At 40.7% G+C, this 18,167-nt stretch overlaps 1 protein-coding gene across 1 annotated transcript in view; it reads right to left on the minus strand.

The window, feature by feature from the left end:
• Positions 1-18,167, minus strand: part of DMRT1 (doublesex and mab-3 related transcription factor 1) — a 57,944-nt gene that overhangs the window by 1,108 nt on the left and 38,669 nt on the right. The window lies entirely within an intron of this gene.

Raw genomic sequence — 18,167 nt, forward strand, 5'->3', positions numbered from 1 at the left:
AGTTGAGGCTTAAACTCTGTCCTGAAATCACACCGCTGTGCCTAAGTGAGCTGCTCCTCCACACTTGAGCCCTGGGTGCTTTCAGACTGGGGACTTCTAGTAGTCCTGAAGTTCAATGAAAAAGATCGAGTTAGGCTTGACTTTGATAGCCAGTCAAGTTCAACAGGATTCAAGGGAAGTAAACTGCACCATCTGGGTTTAGCCGACTTTTTCATGAGAAAGTTAGAAATACATTCTCAAAAAAACCACGAACATTCAATTTCTGTAGTATCCTGTGTTTCTGCAGTAACTTCCATTGGCAGCTCAGCTTCCAAATTTGTCCTGTTTTTAAACACAACACTGGTTAGGAAGAGATGGAAAAGACACTATGAAGTTGACATCACATACACCATTTTCACCTACTTAACCCATGAGCAGACAAAATAGCCATTTCCATTCCTTTCAGGGAGTTTTGACCATTTTTGATATTGCAGAGCCTGACTCCTTGATTTAAGGCAAGTGTCTCCTTTGATGCATATAAGGGATGACTAAGGCTCTAACATCACTCTGCCAAAGCAGACCCTATTATTGTCTTTTAGAGCTGACATAAATTTTTTAACTCCAGGGAATGGGATATTAACCCTATATTACATTTTTTCCCAGCTAAAATACAAAGAATAAGACACAGTGCTTAGACATGAGGGAGTGACAAGATAATCAAGGCAACTTCCAGTAATTTCTATATATTCTGCAAATGGTAATTGTTTAATAACACAGAAAGAGGAATCTGGTCTGCATCATCATGTATTCTTTTGCTATGTGATCAAATGCACAGAACTGCCAAGCAGGTCGCCAACTCCTCCAGGAGCAAAATAACCAGCGCACTGATTTGCACTTAGAACCGGCTGGAACTGCACTTACATAACCTGCAGTTGAGAGCAACTGTTTAGATTTTACCTTTTTCTAGCCCACCAACCCTGAAACCAGAAAGTGTTGAATCAGAAATTATCCTTATGGTTTCCAAGAGCGAAACTCTTTTCTGCCTTAAGAACACACCAGGAGATTCCTAATGCTGTGTTTCCTACCTTTCCTTTTTAGTGTTTAAGCAGGGTTGGTATCAGAGTCCAAGGAGAAGTCACATCTCCTCAGTGTCTGGATGAGGATACCACTTGGTCTTTCCACTTCACTTCCTCCATTAAGTAATTTCATCATGGCCTAAGAGCTCCTAGAGGACTTGAACCAAGTGTAAACACGCAGATTACAGGAAGCAAGCAGAACAGAGAAACATTACTGTTCCTCTGCAAGGGAAGCAGCACAAACATCCTCACTGTATGGCCCAGTCTGCACCACACTCCCATGATCTAAAACACACACTGTGCACTATTTCAGGTGAGTATTTGTTGGAGTGGTTCATGCTTTGACTACTTCGTAATGACAGAGCAGAGATGCTCTGTAGGTCCACATGCCAATGTCTAAAGGGAAATCACCAACAGAAAGTTCAGAATTATCACCTCTCCTGATGTGTCCTACAGACTAGCTCCTCAATGGTAGATCACAGCTTTAGGTTGTGCCTGCCAACAATTGCAGCTTTGGTAGGATATGGCCAGGTCTAGCACCAGGAATCATCTCCTTCTCCATAAGGTGCCTTGCATTATGTAGTACTGCAGCTGGCATCACCTCAACAGGGCTGCTGGCTCAAGGGCTCAGCTCTCCAACTCTCAGAACCTCATTCTGCTGTGATTTAGCAAGGCCCAAGGTGTGTGAAGGATTACGACATGCTGTAAGGATTTTGTGTGTTCCTGGACTCCAGGACAAAAGTATGAGGGAAATGACTGACCTTAAAAGGGGTAATTTTTTGTTTAATCCCATTTAGCCAATGGGCAAGAGGTTTATTTATTTTGTTAATACTTCTAAGCAAGCATGTGCCTGAAGTGATGTAAACGCCCACCTTTAAATACTGGGATCTATAAAACTATGTGACAAAGTTTCAGAGAGTGTTAGGGGGTTTTTGTTGTGTTTTTTTTTTTTTTTTTTTTTAATTTTATTTTGCAAACACAAAGAATCCAACAGATTCAACATGCTACAGGTACATATGTTAAAACCTACCACAGCAGAACTGCCACTTCGTTTTTGTGGTCTACTTTTTGACAACTCTATGTTAGTTTAGTATAGACCTGCGGAATGGCACAGAAGACACCTTTTTTTGGTAGACAGACAACCAAATCTGTTTCTTAGCATCTCAAGTGGTAGCTCCTAAGTCTTCTGACCAGGTGAAGGTCCTCCAGTTTTCCCCCTGACTTCCAAATTAATCAAAGTTTTGCTTATTGGGCAACTTGGGCTATATATATACCCTGCTCTCCGAATATGTGTAAGTGTATGTAATAAGAGCCACAAAGGTTTTAAAAACAATCTGTTACTATCTAGATTTTCCCTGAGCAGGTAAGACTGCTACTTCTGTATCCAGACCTGGACTGCTTTATTGAACAGACCTGCAGTGCAGTCAACAGTCACTGAAGTCAAGCAAGGTGCAGTGAGTAGGTGCAATGCTGATAAAAAGTACAAGATACTCAGACTGGGACTTGTAGCTATAAAAAGGCAGCAAAAAGGAAATAAGCCATTTTGTTCCAGTGTTTTAATCATACAGCAATAAAATGTAGAAATTCCAAGTTCAAAGAAACAAAACCCATGTTCTTTTTGACTTAAGTATATGAGTTTCATCTGTTTGAGGCTTGTGGCTGATCCTCCCACAGTTGTTACACAGCCCTTATCTGTGTAAATAACAGTACCAGAATTGGGTCTATGACAGTTTTTAAAGACCATTCCTTAATCTAATTAACTTTTACCCTTGGGAAAGCACCTGAATACTTTTGAGCCATATGAATCTGAAAAAAAAAATCAGCTAATATCACACAGGAAAAGTAGTGAGAAGGGATCCCAACCACAGACACAAAACCTTATGTCTTCTGACACTGACAACTGCATTGACTTTTAACTTGAGTGATCCCCAAAACTCAGTGGACTGAAACAACTAATACACTTTCAGTGATGCGAGAAATCAGAAAGACATTCATGCTTGGAAAGTACATATTTTCTTGAGTATATATTTAAAAAATGATCAAACTCTAAATAAGGATTAATTTGTAAGGATTTAAAACTGAGTGGTACAATTAATTTTTTAAAACTCTTTCACCTTTCTTAGGGAAAGGAAAGTGAGTAAGCATGTCAGGCCCACACACTGCTAAGGGTCATTCACTTCTTCCTGGTGTGCACACTTGTTTGTCAGCACAGCCACACACGTAGGATGGAGAACTAGATGCCATTGGCAGTTTGATGGCATGGGAACATCACTAAAGCATGCCCAAGTTTTTGGCATGAGAGTGGACAGAAACTGCTCTTTGTAGTACCTTCTCCTCCAGAACACTTTCCTTCTGCAAATACTACTGCTGTTGCAAGCAGCAACCTCCAGTCCAGGCTACAGAGATCTCACATAAAGGCTCCTGAAAACCAAACTGGCCTGGGAAACCACTGGCAGTCCAGCCAAGAATCAAGTCGTGATACCTGCACAAAGGGCAGAACAAGAGAAAATAGCACTAGCATTCTCCTCAGGATGCCAGTTCAAACCACTAGAAGCCAAAAAGGGTGGCTGGCAATGCTGGCTCACTTGGTGGCTTGGAAATAACCACAGGTCAAGCTCAGTTTGAAAACACTGTCCAGTTTCCACCCAAGTCAAATATACCCTGCTCAGATTGTTGCCAAGAGGGCTGACTCTACCTCTCAGCATCAGCCTGCCAGGCTATAGCAACTAAGGTAACACTATGGTCACTGCCTACAAAGCATTAGGTCAAAAGTCCCAAATCAACCAAACAAACCCTCGAAACAGTCAGTACTGCAAAATCAGCCACTAGGAACCAGAGAACTATCAGAATCCTCAGCTGCTGTCTCAGCAACTGAGAAGACATACCAAAAAAAAAGAGAATGGGAGAAAGCACAATTTTCCTGTTACGGAGAAAACATCAGAATGGCAGCAAGAATGTCAAGGTCTGTCCTGTAGATGGTAAGATAAGCAAGATAAGATGATAAGATGGGCAAGATGTGGCCTACAAGTAAACACATGCAAGAAGATCAAGTAAATTCTCCTAACAGCTGCCTGTCACCTTTGGGAGTACTTAACCCTATGTTCTTGAACAAGGGCTCAACTCCTTTAGCAGAGTTAACTCACAAATGGTCAAAAAGAAAAGCTACCTCTGGGATACTGCTCATGTGGTCCATTCCTATGTGAATGTTCCATTTAAAAAGATGGAGGACTATTGACTTACACCAGGGTGCAAAAACTGCTCATAAGCCAGCCATGCAATGTGTTCAGTCTCATATCCTGGTATTTGGCCCTGTGCAGATCTAAGACACCAACAGTCAAGAGATGGGTCCGTGGGTTCCTATTAGGTCACAGAGAAGCTTCAGGAAGATATGAACTTGAATCAGCTGTGTTTTCAAAATTTTCTTTGAACACAAAGATTACAATTTTGTAAAGCCCCAGAAATACATGTTCCTGAAGGACATTTGCAAGTTTCTGAAGGAAGACATGTTCCTGAAGGACTTGGTGAATATCAAGGACTTGGTGAATATTTCTTCTGCTTCTACTTTGAATGAACTACAGTTAAAAAACCTCCAAATTGTTATCTTCATCATTACCTCTCACTTGCTCAGGACGACTGCCAGGATTAAATGATTCTTACTGAAAATTCCTGCCAGCATCCACAAGTGCATACATGCACTATGCATTTCTGTACTGACTGTCCTTCTTCTCCATCCTTCGGGTCCCACTACAGATCTGGACCAGAGGATAGCTTCCATAGGGATAAATTCTGGAAGCACACTGGAAGCCAAGAGCTTCTGCTTGCTGCAGCTGGTCACCACAAGATAGTGTGAGTCCAGACTTCTTCACAGCAGTATGACGCGCACCAATGTGTAAGAGAGGAGCTTATACTAAGCAGTTTACAAGGGGGAAAAGAAAACTCAGCTATGGATCTGCCTTAAAAATAAACTCCACATATTATTTTGATAAACTGAAATGTCTTTGGGACTGTTCCTGTGATCAATCTGTAATGGACTCTTCTGTGCTGACTACAATGTGAATTGATTTGCAAGAACACAGGAGTGATGATCCTTTTCTGCTTTGCAAACTATTAACACAATGGAAACTTGTCCAGTTCCAGAAATATATGTCTGTGGATATTTTCCTGCTGAAAAGAAGTTACAAGAGCAACAAACAGAGCTGCTTTTTGATGCAAAAATAAAAACAAGCCTAAGGATCTTGAAACAAACGCACACTCCATCTGTGTCTCTTAACACAGGTGTAGTGTTTCACCGCACTGCCCTTCTCCTCTTCTTAAACACCTACTCTTGTCACTAACATTTAAGGCAATTAGGATTATCCTGGATGCCCACAGTAGGGCACATTTATTGTGTCTTTTATTTAGCATTAATTTTTGGCATTAGGAACTCAAGATAAAAGGTAAAGATCTGAATAGAGATCATTATTCAGTATGCTTTACCATGGATTATCTCAATTCTTTTCCAGTTCATGCTTGCAGTTTTAGCAACTAAGAAGGTAGGGCTATAACTGATGTAATTAGAAACCAGAAGCCGGAGAAAATATTCTCCTGTTGACTCCCTCACCTCTGGTTTCAAATTCTCTTACAGTAATATGTGAAACAATAAAATAAGGTTTGCCACTTCTCACCCACTACGATCTAGACAAACAGGTTGCTAAAATGGTACTTGGGAAGCTTAGCCTTTTTACTCAGGCTCCAAAACACAGCTTGAAACTATACCAATCTTCTATAAAGCAACTGCCCTTCATGCTTGCATGCACAAACTGGAGCAGAGCAGTACTGATGGACCAGTGCTCTCTCTTATCACCAGCTTTACATTCTATGGCTAACTTCATGTCATAAAGCCACTGCAGCAGTGTAGGAAATGCATTGGATGAACAATCTCAGGTAAACTTCAGGTGTACTGAGGTGAGTACCCTTGCTTTGAATAACTGAAAGGCAACACAGACAGAATTCAGCTGATAGAAGCTCTCTTTGCTTGCCAGACATGAATGGTTACTTGCTTCTTGTGGATGTATTCACCCCAAGTGCTCACTCTACCGAGTCGGGTCCCAGCCAGGTACACACCTTCACAGAAACCTCCCCAGTTTATATTCCACTGCCAGGAACCCTAATGGCTAGTCCTCTCAAAAAAAGCATTATTTTAATAATTGCAGAAAGATTTTGTGCTGGAAGACATGAAGCAAAATGTTCTCCAGCACCTCAACATAAAGCAGGCATCTCCCACTGTTGAGCAGCAAGGTAAAACAGGCATTTCTGTAGATCATTTTTGAGTCGTCTATAAGTGAAAACATTCTGTACGATTACTCATAAAGCATGACAACCTCAGCCATAAAAGAGCTTGGATGAAGTCCTAGACTTGACCTATTTTCAAACTGGTAGTAACACTACAAAGAAAGGCGTCACGATTTAATGCAAAAAGTATCTCCCTTTTCCCTCCCTAGCCTTCTCCAGTCCTTTATTTAAACCCCTGTGTTGTCCTGGGTACACAACTGCACAGCAACACGGGGAATTATAATGAAGAATAGGTGTTGTATTGCCAGTACTGCAGAGATACACATGCTTCTCCTTCAGGCTGTAACTCTTGACCAGCAGACCTACTTTTGGAGATCCTTACTTCCCTCAGATATTCATGGTCCACCAGAGACCCCAATGGTTTGCACTGCTGTACTCTGCATCAGAGTCCAACAGGAATTTTTGAAAAACAGAAACCAGGCCACCAACAAACCATTTAAAGATTCAAGATTAGAGAACAGCCACAGAAACATAGGAGGTGGCACTGATTTTCAGCAAAGGAAGATTTAAATAGTGGCTGTGAAGTATAGGGGGTATTTGAGCATCTGTCACTAACTGAGGCGCAGCAAGGAATCTCAGAGGAATGAAGTTATTTGCTTCATCATGTAACAAGACTGTGACAAAGCTGGGACCTTCAATCTCTGTATTCCTGGAAGTCAGATACTACTTCTCTATTCCACACACAACACTGGAGACTGATTCTCCATGAAAAAAAGATGTCCCTGGTGTATTATACTCAGAAGACTGACAAAAGACAGGCAGCACTGAGAAAAAAATGAACTTCAAATCCACTATTTGGATTGTTTTTCTTACTCCTGTAGTAATCAAATTCTAACAACAACAAATTCTAACAACACTCTATTAAAATACAAACATATCAATCATTTCTCATGAGAAATACATAACTATCTTACCAGCTGCTGGTGCACAGGCCTAACTTTCTATTTTGAGCATTTTATCCTGCCAGGACTGGTTTTGCATGAAACTGCTGTGCTATGGGGGCCAGAATGTTGGAAATCCCTAGACTGTCCCACTACTGGGCACAGTAGCAAGGCAGCTCTTAGCACCCCACATGCCTCTCCTGTGTGGTGACTTTCTGAAGCCAGATCCATGAAATGAATTGTTTTTACAGAGATTTGTTTGCTTTGGTTTTGTTTTTTTTTTCTTTTCCCTTGAAAAGAGAACAAACCATTCCACAAATCAGAGTCACAAGAGGCCACACAACCATGTGAATGGCCAGCAACCCTTGAAAGCAAGGCAAGAACAGCAATGGACTGCCTACAACTCCAAATCTTAGACAGGAATCATTGAACGGTTTGGTTGGAGGGAATCTTTATGCTATCCAGTTCAACTCCCCCTGCAGTGAGAAGAGACATCTCAAACTAGATCAGGTAGCTCAAGAATCCATTCAACCTAACCTTGAATGTTCCTGTAAATGTTCCCACTTGTGGACAACCTGTGCCAGTATTTTACCACCATAATTTAAAGAAATTTCTCCCAGTATCTAGTCTGAACCTACCCTCCTCTAGTTTAAAATCGTAATTCCTTCTCCTATCTACTAAAAAGCTAGTCATGCCCTTATCAGCTCCCTCTAACTACTGAAAGGCCCCCGTAATGTATCCCTGGAGTCTCTTCTCCGGGCCCAAAATGGGCTCATCATCCTTGTGAGACTGTTGAGGAAAAAAAGCCAGCTGAACCCTCTGTTTGTTCAGTTCTAAGTTTGCAGAAATACTTGATTTCAGCAAAAACATTAAGTGGGTTAGCTTTTTCCAAAGTAAAAGTTTCTATCAGAATAATTTCCAGCCAGCTCTGAAGATGAAGAAAAGAACATGGTATCCTCTTGGCATCCTTGAGTTCCCTCAGGCACAGTTAGGTGACTTCATGCTAATTTAGTGGAGATTGATTACTGTCCATCTCCTCTGGGTTCTGCATCTTCTCCTACGCTGATGACACAGGCTTTTCCATACATCGCAAACACCACCTAACCAGCAAATAATGCCACATTGAGGTGACTGAACAGGCAAAAAGCTTTTTTGTGGGATGACTGCTGACACTGAGGGTGCACACAGAGGTAGGAACTGCTTCCTGTTTCAAGGGAAGACCTCACAGGCTACATCTGTCTCCTGGACCAACACCAGAGAAAACTAGGGAGTCCTTAATCCTAGGGCATATGCTTCTGGGCATCACTACAATATAGCTGCCTTTCTTTTTTAAGATACATGTATTTCAAACCTGTCTATGCAAGAAGTTCCTTGTGAATAATTACCTTAGAAGCATCAACTGTCCTACCTAAAAATGCACTGCCATTTGCAACAGCTGAGGCAACAAAAAGATTTTGAAAAACATGACTAATTTTAAAGGAAAGAGTATACTAGAGGCTCAGGATAATGTTACCAAGTAGCAGTGTATGTGGAGACACAAAAGGCACAAAGTTTCTCCCTTGTGTAGCTGTGCTAAACGAAAGAAACAGGATTCTAAGAGCTTTAATAATCACATAAAACCTTTCAGTATTCAGCACAGAAATCCAAATACAACATTATTTTGGCTGAATGTCTCTCCACTCTCGGGTCAGAAAGGCTGTTAATCTTCACTAGTGTATCAGGAACAAAAAAATAGTTTGCACCACACCAAGACTAGCCATGTAAATGTAAATGTTAATTCTGGTCACTTCATATATCATCGTTGTCAATGTCAATTTATAAAACAAGGACGAAATACATGCCCAGGATCATCAGTGCTAATGCTCAAAGCATAATCAAATAGTTAATAATCAGAGACTCAGCTCTTTCACATTTAACAATTTAATTTTAAAAAGCACTGTCTCAGTGCAATAGTGCTGTATTATACAGCTTAAAACAATTTTTTTTGGACATAACTTGCAAGCTTTTGGAAGTCAAGAGGTTACTAAACAATCTGTGAAAAATACCAGGTCTAATGCAATTGATCTGTTATGGTAAATACAATGTTTTCAACTCGCAAATAGGTTCACTTTTAAAATTCTCTTATAATTCAACTGTCTCTGCTGGGAAGAGAGAAGACAAAGATCTGCAACTTGCACCACACTTGCAAGAGAACAGGAAGTTTGTCATGGACTTCACCAGGAGCAACACTATATTCACCTCTGACTGTGCCCAAAATTGAGTAAGAGGAAAGAAAAAGCCTTATCACCTACATCTTACAATTTAAATAAATCTGCAATTTAAAAATCACAGAAGGCTTTAAAGTGATCTAGTATTACCATGGCACTACCATTTTTAGTATTAACTTTAATCTGGATGCAAGTTCAGCAGATCTGCAGCAAAATGGTTCAACGAGTATTGATGAAGTACACAGCACAAGATGGGTATGTGCAGAGTAAAAATGTTGCTACTTGTTTTAAAGTGAGATTTATTCCCCTCAGCGTTTAGGAACCTTGCTGCAGTAAGTCACAATACTTGAGTAAATAGGAACAAAAACAGAACACAAAACATTTTTGAGGTAGTCAAGTAAGTTAAATGAAGTTTCACACAACATTAGGCTTAAGACAGATCCATTGTGTATTCATATTCATTTCCATGAACACAATACAAGTAATTCTGAGTGTGTGCCATCAGCTGGAGAGCATGTCTAATGATGCTGCTGGTGCTGCCAGCTGCATCTCTACAGGCCCAATGATGTCATATAGCCCACCTGGTGATGTCCACCTGGTGGGAAGGTCAACCCACCAATAGCCAGCATTTTCTTCTGGATCCTGACAGCAGCAGACTTGCTAGGAAGGACCAAAGCTCCTCTGAGATCACACTGGTTACAGTCTACATGCCGTAGAGCCTGCCAGTAGGGCCCAAAAGCCTGGGTTGTGTTAGCTTCCTTCAAGGGTACTAGGCCCTCTTGTGCCATCTTTCCTTACTAACACTGGAATGAGAGGAAGTCTAGTCAACAAGTTTCATCATGCACTTCCCTGCCCCCTCGCCTGGCATTCTCTGAAGTCCAGATAGCGATAGTGACAGGAAAGTTCTAAAATACTTAAATAGAAATTCAGAATTTTATTGCTGTCATCTGTTGTAGAGAAAATTTTAAGACAGGTGTCTGGGCCCAATCCAGACCCTGGTAGCTGTATTGAAGACTGCCCACCTCCAAAGAAATCACTCCAACACTCCATCTCAGTTGATTTCAATAGTGCTGAATACAACTCTGGTCAGTAAGAAGGTGGTTTGACACTCTAAGGATGAAGATAAGTGAAAACTGGAGTTCATCCTCTCCTGCATCATGCAGCTCTACTGCAACCCACCACAGGCACGGGCAGTGAAGAGAGTCAAGCGCATGGGTTGCAAGGAGCTTGCACAACACAGTAACTCTGTACGTGGTGCTATTCAGGGTCAAAGCAGGGGATTTTCCCTCTCTTTAAAGATAGGGAAGGCAGTCCTACTCCACACAAACACAGCAGTTGAAGGCAGAAAGAAAAGCAGATGAAATGGTCCAAGCTGGAAAGTTAAGAGTCACAGTTACTGAGGTCAGCCCCACAGCTGAGAAGGGGCAGTTATTTTTAAACTACAGGCCAACCCTCTCATGAGCCTTTTAAACTACAATTAGGCAGTTGCATATTCATTTTGGGTAATTCCAGGGAACTAACTACCCACCTAACAGGAATACACCAGATGTCTCTTAACAAGCCAGTGTTATTTCACTCCAATGTAGACTCTGTTTGCACAAACCCGTGTACAGTGTTTATGCCTTTGGAAAAATTAAGAGACTCAATCCACAAAATTAAAGATCCTGAAAGCACTTGTGATTCAGGGAAGCATTGGGGCAAGATGTGTTGGTAGAGACAGCTTTCTGAATTACAAGTTCATATTTACCCAAGAGAGGAAACAGCGAAACCTAACATGAGCGAAGTCTTGATTTAGAGTAATCAGAAAAATGTATACTACAGTTATGGATACACAGCTATCTCAAATCTGCATCAAAACTGAACTGTATCAAAATGGGTTTCATAAACTCAAAAGCCAATACAAAAACAACCTCTAAAACAGTGTAAACAGTTAGTCCAGGGTGGGAAAACAGTACCCTCCTTGCAGTGACTGCAATTGCTCGGAGACAGAACTTGAAAGGCAAAATGATTTATAAACAAATGGGAGAGAGCTCTCATTGATTTTTCTTTTCCTTTTATGTCCAGAAAGGAAACAAAACTACTGGCCAACTGGACTAGGAACATTCTTTTACTTTCAGCAATCTAATACATGATTGATGCTATGCATGGAATAAATAACCAACTACACACATAGCATAGAGAGTGTGATTCAGACCTCAGACAAATTTTCAACTTGAGAAATGTGATTGATTTAACAGATACTGTGAGATAAACATCATGCATAGAGCTTTGAAACTGGCACTGTAAAATTATGAGAAAGTAGGGACTAAATGCAAATATGTAAATACCAATCTTAAAGAGTCTTTTTTAGTTTAGAAAAAACTAAATTAAAATTGTTTGGTTTATTACAATATGAACTACAGTGAATACTCTGTATAATCTGGCTCCCATTTTTTCCTCATCACTCAGTAAAATGAATCCCCACTAATTAAGCCTTAAATTCCCAACATAATTCAAAACCAATCTCAACAATTTTGTCAGACTTTAAAGAAAATAATATTTCAAAAATAAATGCTCCCCCCAATCCTGTCAAACATTTTTAAAGGGAGCTGTAATCCACATACAGAGGCCTTCAGCTTTTCCTCCATCAGCCTGTGGTTACCAAGTGCAGAACCTTTAGTAGCAGAGGTGGGGACACACTGTAGGGAAGAGTGGGGAGCTGCTGGCATTTGCTGCTGCTGCACCACTGTGTGGGTGCTGTGACACAACAGGAATGTGCTCAGCAAAAGGCAATCAGTGGATAACCACCCTAGCGGAAACGACCAGGTCTTTTCTATCTCCTCCTTAGAACACCAACAGCAGTAAAAAGGTAAAACACGGACACTCTCCTAATTACAGAGAGTAGAGCTGAGTCTCTCCCATATTCTGATTATTCACAATCAGCATTAGTATTTATATATGATCATAATTTACACATGTGGAAGCAGCGAGGGGAAGCAAATACTTTTATACACGCAAAACAAGTTCACTGGCTTTGCACCAGTATAGCATTACAAGTCTGGTATTTTTCCAGTGCAAGAACATTTTGTCTTGTTCTTTGTGTGCTCTCAGTACTGCAGACTACCAAGATGTCACAAGCAGCTGTAACACTGGCATGTCTGATCTACTTCAACAAGTTTGGAAGAAACGAAATGTAATATATTATAGCCTATTTATGTCTGCAACAATTACCCTTCAAAACCCGAAGGAGAACAATGTAATTGAAGGTACAAGCCTTCTTCCCTGCAGAAACCTCAAACAGCCTCAGGCAAGAGCCAATACAGATGTAGTACAAGGCATTAAGAGTGTTGGATGCTGTAGCTAGCAATTATCCTGGTATTTAAACAAATCTATCGCTCATCAGGAAAGCGTTTAGTGCAGTAGTCGGAGCGAGACAGGCTGACACGGAGCACAGCTACTTAACTGTCCCCTCCAGCGATTACACTTTCTCAGACTGAGAGTCATGTCAAATTAAACAACTACACATTGACTTTTCACGTCTATAAACATTAAGGTATGATTGACAATTCTTGGATGCTATAAGGTAGTCATTATAATCACCCACCGTACTGTTAGCAAGTTTGTAGCGCAGTTTTTTTCCCCTATTCTGAGCCATTTCTCTTGGACTATTTTTACAGCGCCCTATAGATAACATCTGCTTTGGCTTTTTGCAGGGTCACCATAATGAAAGGTCATCGCCACTGCAAGACCTTCGTGTGACAAAATAATATACAATTAAGTGACTTGATCTGGTCTACAAAATAACATTTTTTCCTCTTAGTCCTGGCCCACACTTAGCCATTTAACTCAAATTTGGAGACATCTGAACAGCAACAATTGGATGTTAATGCTGCAGTAAATACTGTTAATGTGGCATCTAGAATATTTTTTCTAATTCCTATCCTAAGTCATGGAGATCTCTTTGGTCTATGTAAACAGATGCTGCAAGAGGAAGAAATCACCTGGCAGAATGGGAAGTTAAATTACAAGCTCTACAGAAGTATTCTGAGTACATTATTCATAAAGACATCAAGCTTCCTGAGGCCATTACAACACCCCTATGTCAGGGCACCACTTACTAATATCTGAATGCTGCAGCTTAGTAAAGTTACTAGAAATTGAGCAGATACCTAAAGCAGTCAAGGCTGTGAAGAAATACACCCCTTTGATTTTGTATGCAACATTGTGCTGCCCGAAACCACTATGATATAAATGACAGCTTTACTATCTATCACACTAATTCAAGCCACAAAAGTAATGGTGTCCAAACTTTCCCTTCTCAAAATAAAAGGAGTAAAATAAATCTACATAAATAATACTTAACACTTTTACCACCACTGCTGTCACCTCCTGCCCATCCTCTACACTCCCTCCTCTCTAAGAAACCTCACCAGATTTGTTAAAGCCTCTGGTAAAGAAGTAGGTGGGATTAATAGTGTATCATTACGCTAATTATGAATACAAATAAGACTAGAATGCTATTGGTAAACTTGGAAGCCTCTATACTTACATGACTAGTGAATCTGAAGCTTTACCTTTATTTTGGCTGTAGCAGACTAGATCAATTTCACAATGTTGGCTTTTTCAGATAAATGTAACAAATCAACCAAATAAAATTAAAACTAATAAAAACATTTGTGAAAACTGTTTTGAGCTAGAAAAGTACAGTTTCACTGCAGTATTAGCACTTAAAACAAAAACAAATGTAGGAACTGAAAATAGGTGAGGAGGGCAAATTAAGTGTCGCTATCTCTCCTGTCTGGTAGTAACAACTGTAGTCCCACTCCTTTTTCCACTTCCGAACTATATTTAATACCTGAGCACAGGTCTCAGAAATCTAAAATTAAATGTAACAGTATTTCAAATATATCTCCCCCTCTGGTTGAAAAGTCAGGCAATAATAAAACCAAAAGACTTCAGTGAAGATTCCAGAAAATGACAGCTTTGTTTCAACCTCAGAAGATAAAGCAGTCACAGCACTGAAGACCATGAAATATAACTTAATTCACAGGCTTTGCAGAACAGCACTGAAATAAAATAGCACAAAATTACAGGAAGCATTTAAAAACTTCACTGTCTGTCTCAAGTATTTTCTTTCTTTTTAATCTGTTAACTACCACCAAAGTATCTAACTTTTACTGAAGCAAGTTATTATCCTTGTCTGTAAGGCCAACCAGCACAGTGTGCTTTCCACTTTATACAGCTATTACTGCATAACTCCAGAGGTGTTTCTCACACAACCAGCTGCCCAAGACAGCACATTTATCTCCAAAGACTCAGTCTCAACTTACTGATACATAAAGTGTCTTGGTTGTATTTTGCACTGACTTCTCACTATATGTATTAGACAAAGACACACTATTTTATCCTATTCTCAATGACCTTTTGTCCACACTGCAATTTAAAGGACTAACACAAGCAAGCAGAACATGACCAATCCCAGCACACAGGTGTACAGTAACCACTGTAGTTTTTGCATTTTAAAGCTTCTGTCTAAGTTTTCCCCAAATCTTCTGCTCAAAGTTTCACCTTCCAAGCTCTAGGAGACATTCACAAATAAAAATCCCACAAAACCCAAACCTCTCCAGCTCTGTTCAGTGGTTACCAGCCAACTGCATCATCTACTGTAGATTGAAAACTCTTTGAAAAAATAATTTTTTGAAAATAAATGGCTACTTCGTTGAAGAGGTAACACTGAAATGCAGCACTTTAACAAAATACTGAAAAACTTAGTAAAAAACAGCATAAACATAAGACAGAGTCCTGTCAGAGAAATCTGTGAGCATATGCAGGCTTTGTACACAGAACGTGCACATAGCGTATGTGTATCTACATATCCATGTATATCGATCTAGGCACCCACACACAAGTGCAGGTATGTGTAGATTATATATATTATATATATATAAAGCTAACTTTCAGTCCTCAGAAAACAAAAGCTATCCCCATATAACAGCCAAATTCCTACATAACTCAATTTCGACATCTCATCTGGTGTGAACTGCACTCATTCCTAGTGTAAACCCCAGTGCGCTCTGCAATGATATACTGTAATGTCACATCGCAATCTGGATTTACTATAAAGGGCTGCTGACGAGTTTCAGAGCAGTAAACATTGCTGCGAGGTGTATTTCACACTGAGCTGGTTTTTATGAAGAACACTTCACCGCCCAGCCACGGCACCCAGATGATGAATGGTGAAAGATGCATGACAAGCTTCATCATTGTTTGTAAATCTTAACTGTTCCTGCTCACTAACTCTGCAGGCAATTTTCAAAGACAGCGGCCGACGGAAGGACAGCACAGCTTTCCTGAAGGTTATTCAACTTGTACTTGGCCTGAGCTATGCCTGTGAGGAGCACTGGAAATAAACTCGTTGGCTACACTGAATCATAGAATTGAAAATGTCTGATGAGCAGGCACACTGACGGTTGCCAAATTAAGAAAGTCCTTTAAGTAGCCTTGGTATCTGTCCCCTACCCTGCCCCGCAGGATTACATGCATCAAGTGCAGGGAACATACATCAGTATTATTTATGCACGCAATATAAATATGTGTATTTATAAACAGGCAGAATTAATTATGGGCTGTCTGGTCCTGCTCCCATGTGACGATTCCCTGTTATCCTGTGCAGTTACACACAGCACTCCAACATCCCCCAGCAACTTTGCCCACTGCCTGTAGGAAAGCTAATTCTCCTCTGTCAGAAGAGACAGTGGAAAGGAAAAGACAGAAAACTACTCATAGCATGCAAGCATGGCAATGGGAACAGATGCAACCCTTCTCTGTTTCCCCTGAGATCATTCAGGAGCATCACCATGGATTGCAACAACCACTTGCAAAGAGTCACAGTTCAGCTCCCTGCAAGACGCAAGGCCATTCTACACTACGGAGCCTTAGTAATTCCTTTTCTTTTCCCTTTTCCTTTAGAGGTCAGTAACAAATGCTTCTTCTGCTAGAGTCTCTCACAATCTGCACAGGGCTACTTTGTAAGCAGAAGAAGCTGCAGAAGAACTAGCTCAGACGGAGACTCTCACCTGAGCTGCAAAACGGGCATGAACTGCAAGGTGGTCTAGAGAGGCTTTCCGAGACTGAAAAATTATAGCTAAATACAGAGTTCTCTCTTCTCTTAACCAGACAAGTTACAAGGATGCAACTGCACATTGAAGCAAAGCAAAGAGGTGAGCGGTATCACTGTTACAATTACAAATCATGCCTAGATAATGACTACTGTCCTGACAAGACGTCTTCATTTGTTCTATCACTTTATGGAAAAGTCTGATAGTTGATTTCTACCAATTTCTGTCGCAGTGGGAAAAATTCTGTAACCAGAGATAATAAATTCAGAGCATCAAAGCCATACCAGCTGTAAAAGAAAGCAGCCCAACTGACAGTGTTGATTTTTTTCAGAGAAGGACCCAACATCCTTTAAAGCATGAAGAAAAATCCCACACAGCCTTATCAGCTATAGTAACATCCACCATCTGAGATAAAGAGCAGCTCATACATGCACAAGATTAAGTCCAGGGGAGCAGTGGGTATAAGCCACTGGTCTCTCAACATATGGCTCTAATACACTTGTAACTGCAGAAGGCACTGAGAAACCTTCCTCTGTTGAGAGAATGCAAAGCAGAAGAGGGAAGGTGTCCAAGGAAAGCTAACAGAGCCATTATGTATTCCAGGATAGCACCCTGGCAGGCGCACAGAGAGATGCTGACACACTGTGCAGGATCCAGTGCTACCAGGGTGGCACCACTCTCCCCTTGCTGGCTCTCTACTGCCCACTCAGCAAGGCTTTCCCCGCTGGGATTGATGGGACACTGCAAATTTCTTTTCATAGAAGGAAACTGAACAAGTAGAGATTTTGGCAGTACACATAAACATATTGATCTGGATCTGGCACCTGCCTGGGCCAAGTGAACCACCGACTTAAGTTTCTTCAGAATCGAAGGACGTTCTTCAAACCTTTGTTTTACCAACTCAGAGGCTGAAACTCATAACAAAATGCAGGCTTCAATTTCAAAACCACTGCATCCTCTGATCCACAAAACATGCTAAACAATGGACAAATACATCCAATGGAGAAAACCTCAGTTTCTCTGACAACTATGCATGCACATGTGGTTTTGCAGGTGTGGGGGGACAGGGTACCACTGGCAACTGCTGAGGGTTCAGGCTGTCCCACTCTCTCTTGCTAGGATGATGAAAAATGAAGGCATTCCCACACAGTTTCCACGAGATCTTAAAATTCCTGCTAGGGGATGCTAAAGCCTCAGTCCAGAAATACCTATGGTTCCACAAAAACAGGTGAAAAGCCTTCAAAAATACAATTTTTTCCTACTACTCTGGAGGCAGGACCAGTGGCTGCTCCCAAATAAAACAGCAAGGGTTTGTCAGTTGCCCTGACATGAATCAGCAAAACCTGTGAATCAGAAAAAGTCATGAAACAAGTCTGATTTTCTGCAGCCAGCCACCCAATGCAAAGCTGCTCTGTATGGTTTTCAGTGAGCATAATATAAATGTTGCATTTAGAGAAGAAACTACTAAAATGAGCCTTTTAATCAGGACTGAATTAAAGAAGAATAAAAAAAATGCTCCTATTACTTTATTTCTAGGAATTCCCCTCAGATCTTATAAACTTATTTTAATATTGCTCAAATCTTCACTAATACAAC

Source organism: Motacilla alba, chromosome Z (assembly GCF_015832195.1).
Source record: "Motacilla alba alba isolate MOTALB_02 chromosome Z, Motacilla_alba_V1.0_pri, whole genome shotgun sequence".
Lineage (NCBI taxonomy): Eukaryota > Metazoa > Chordata > Aves > Passeriformes > Motacillidae > Motacilla > Motacilla alba.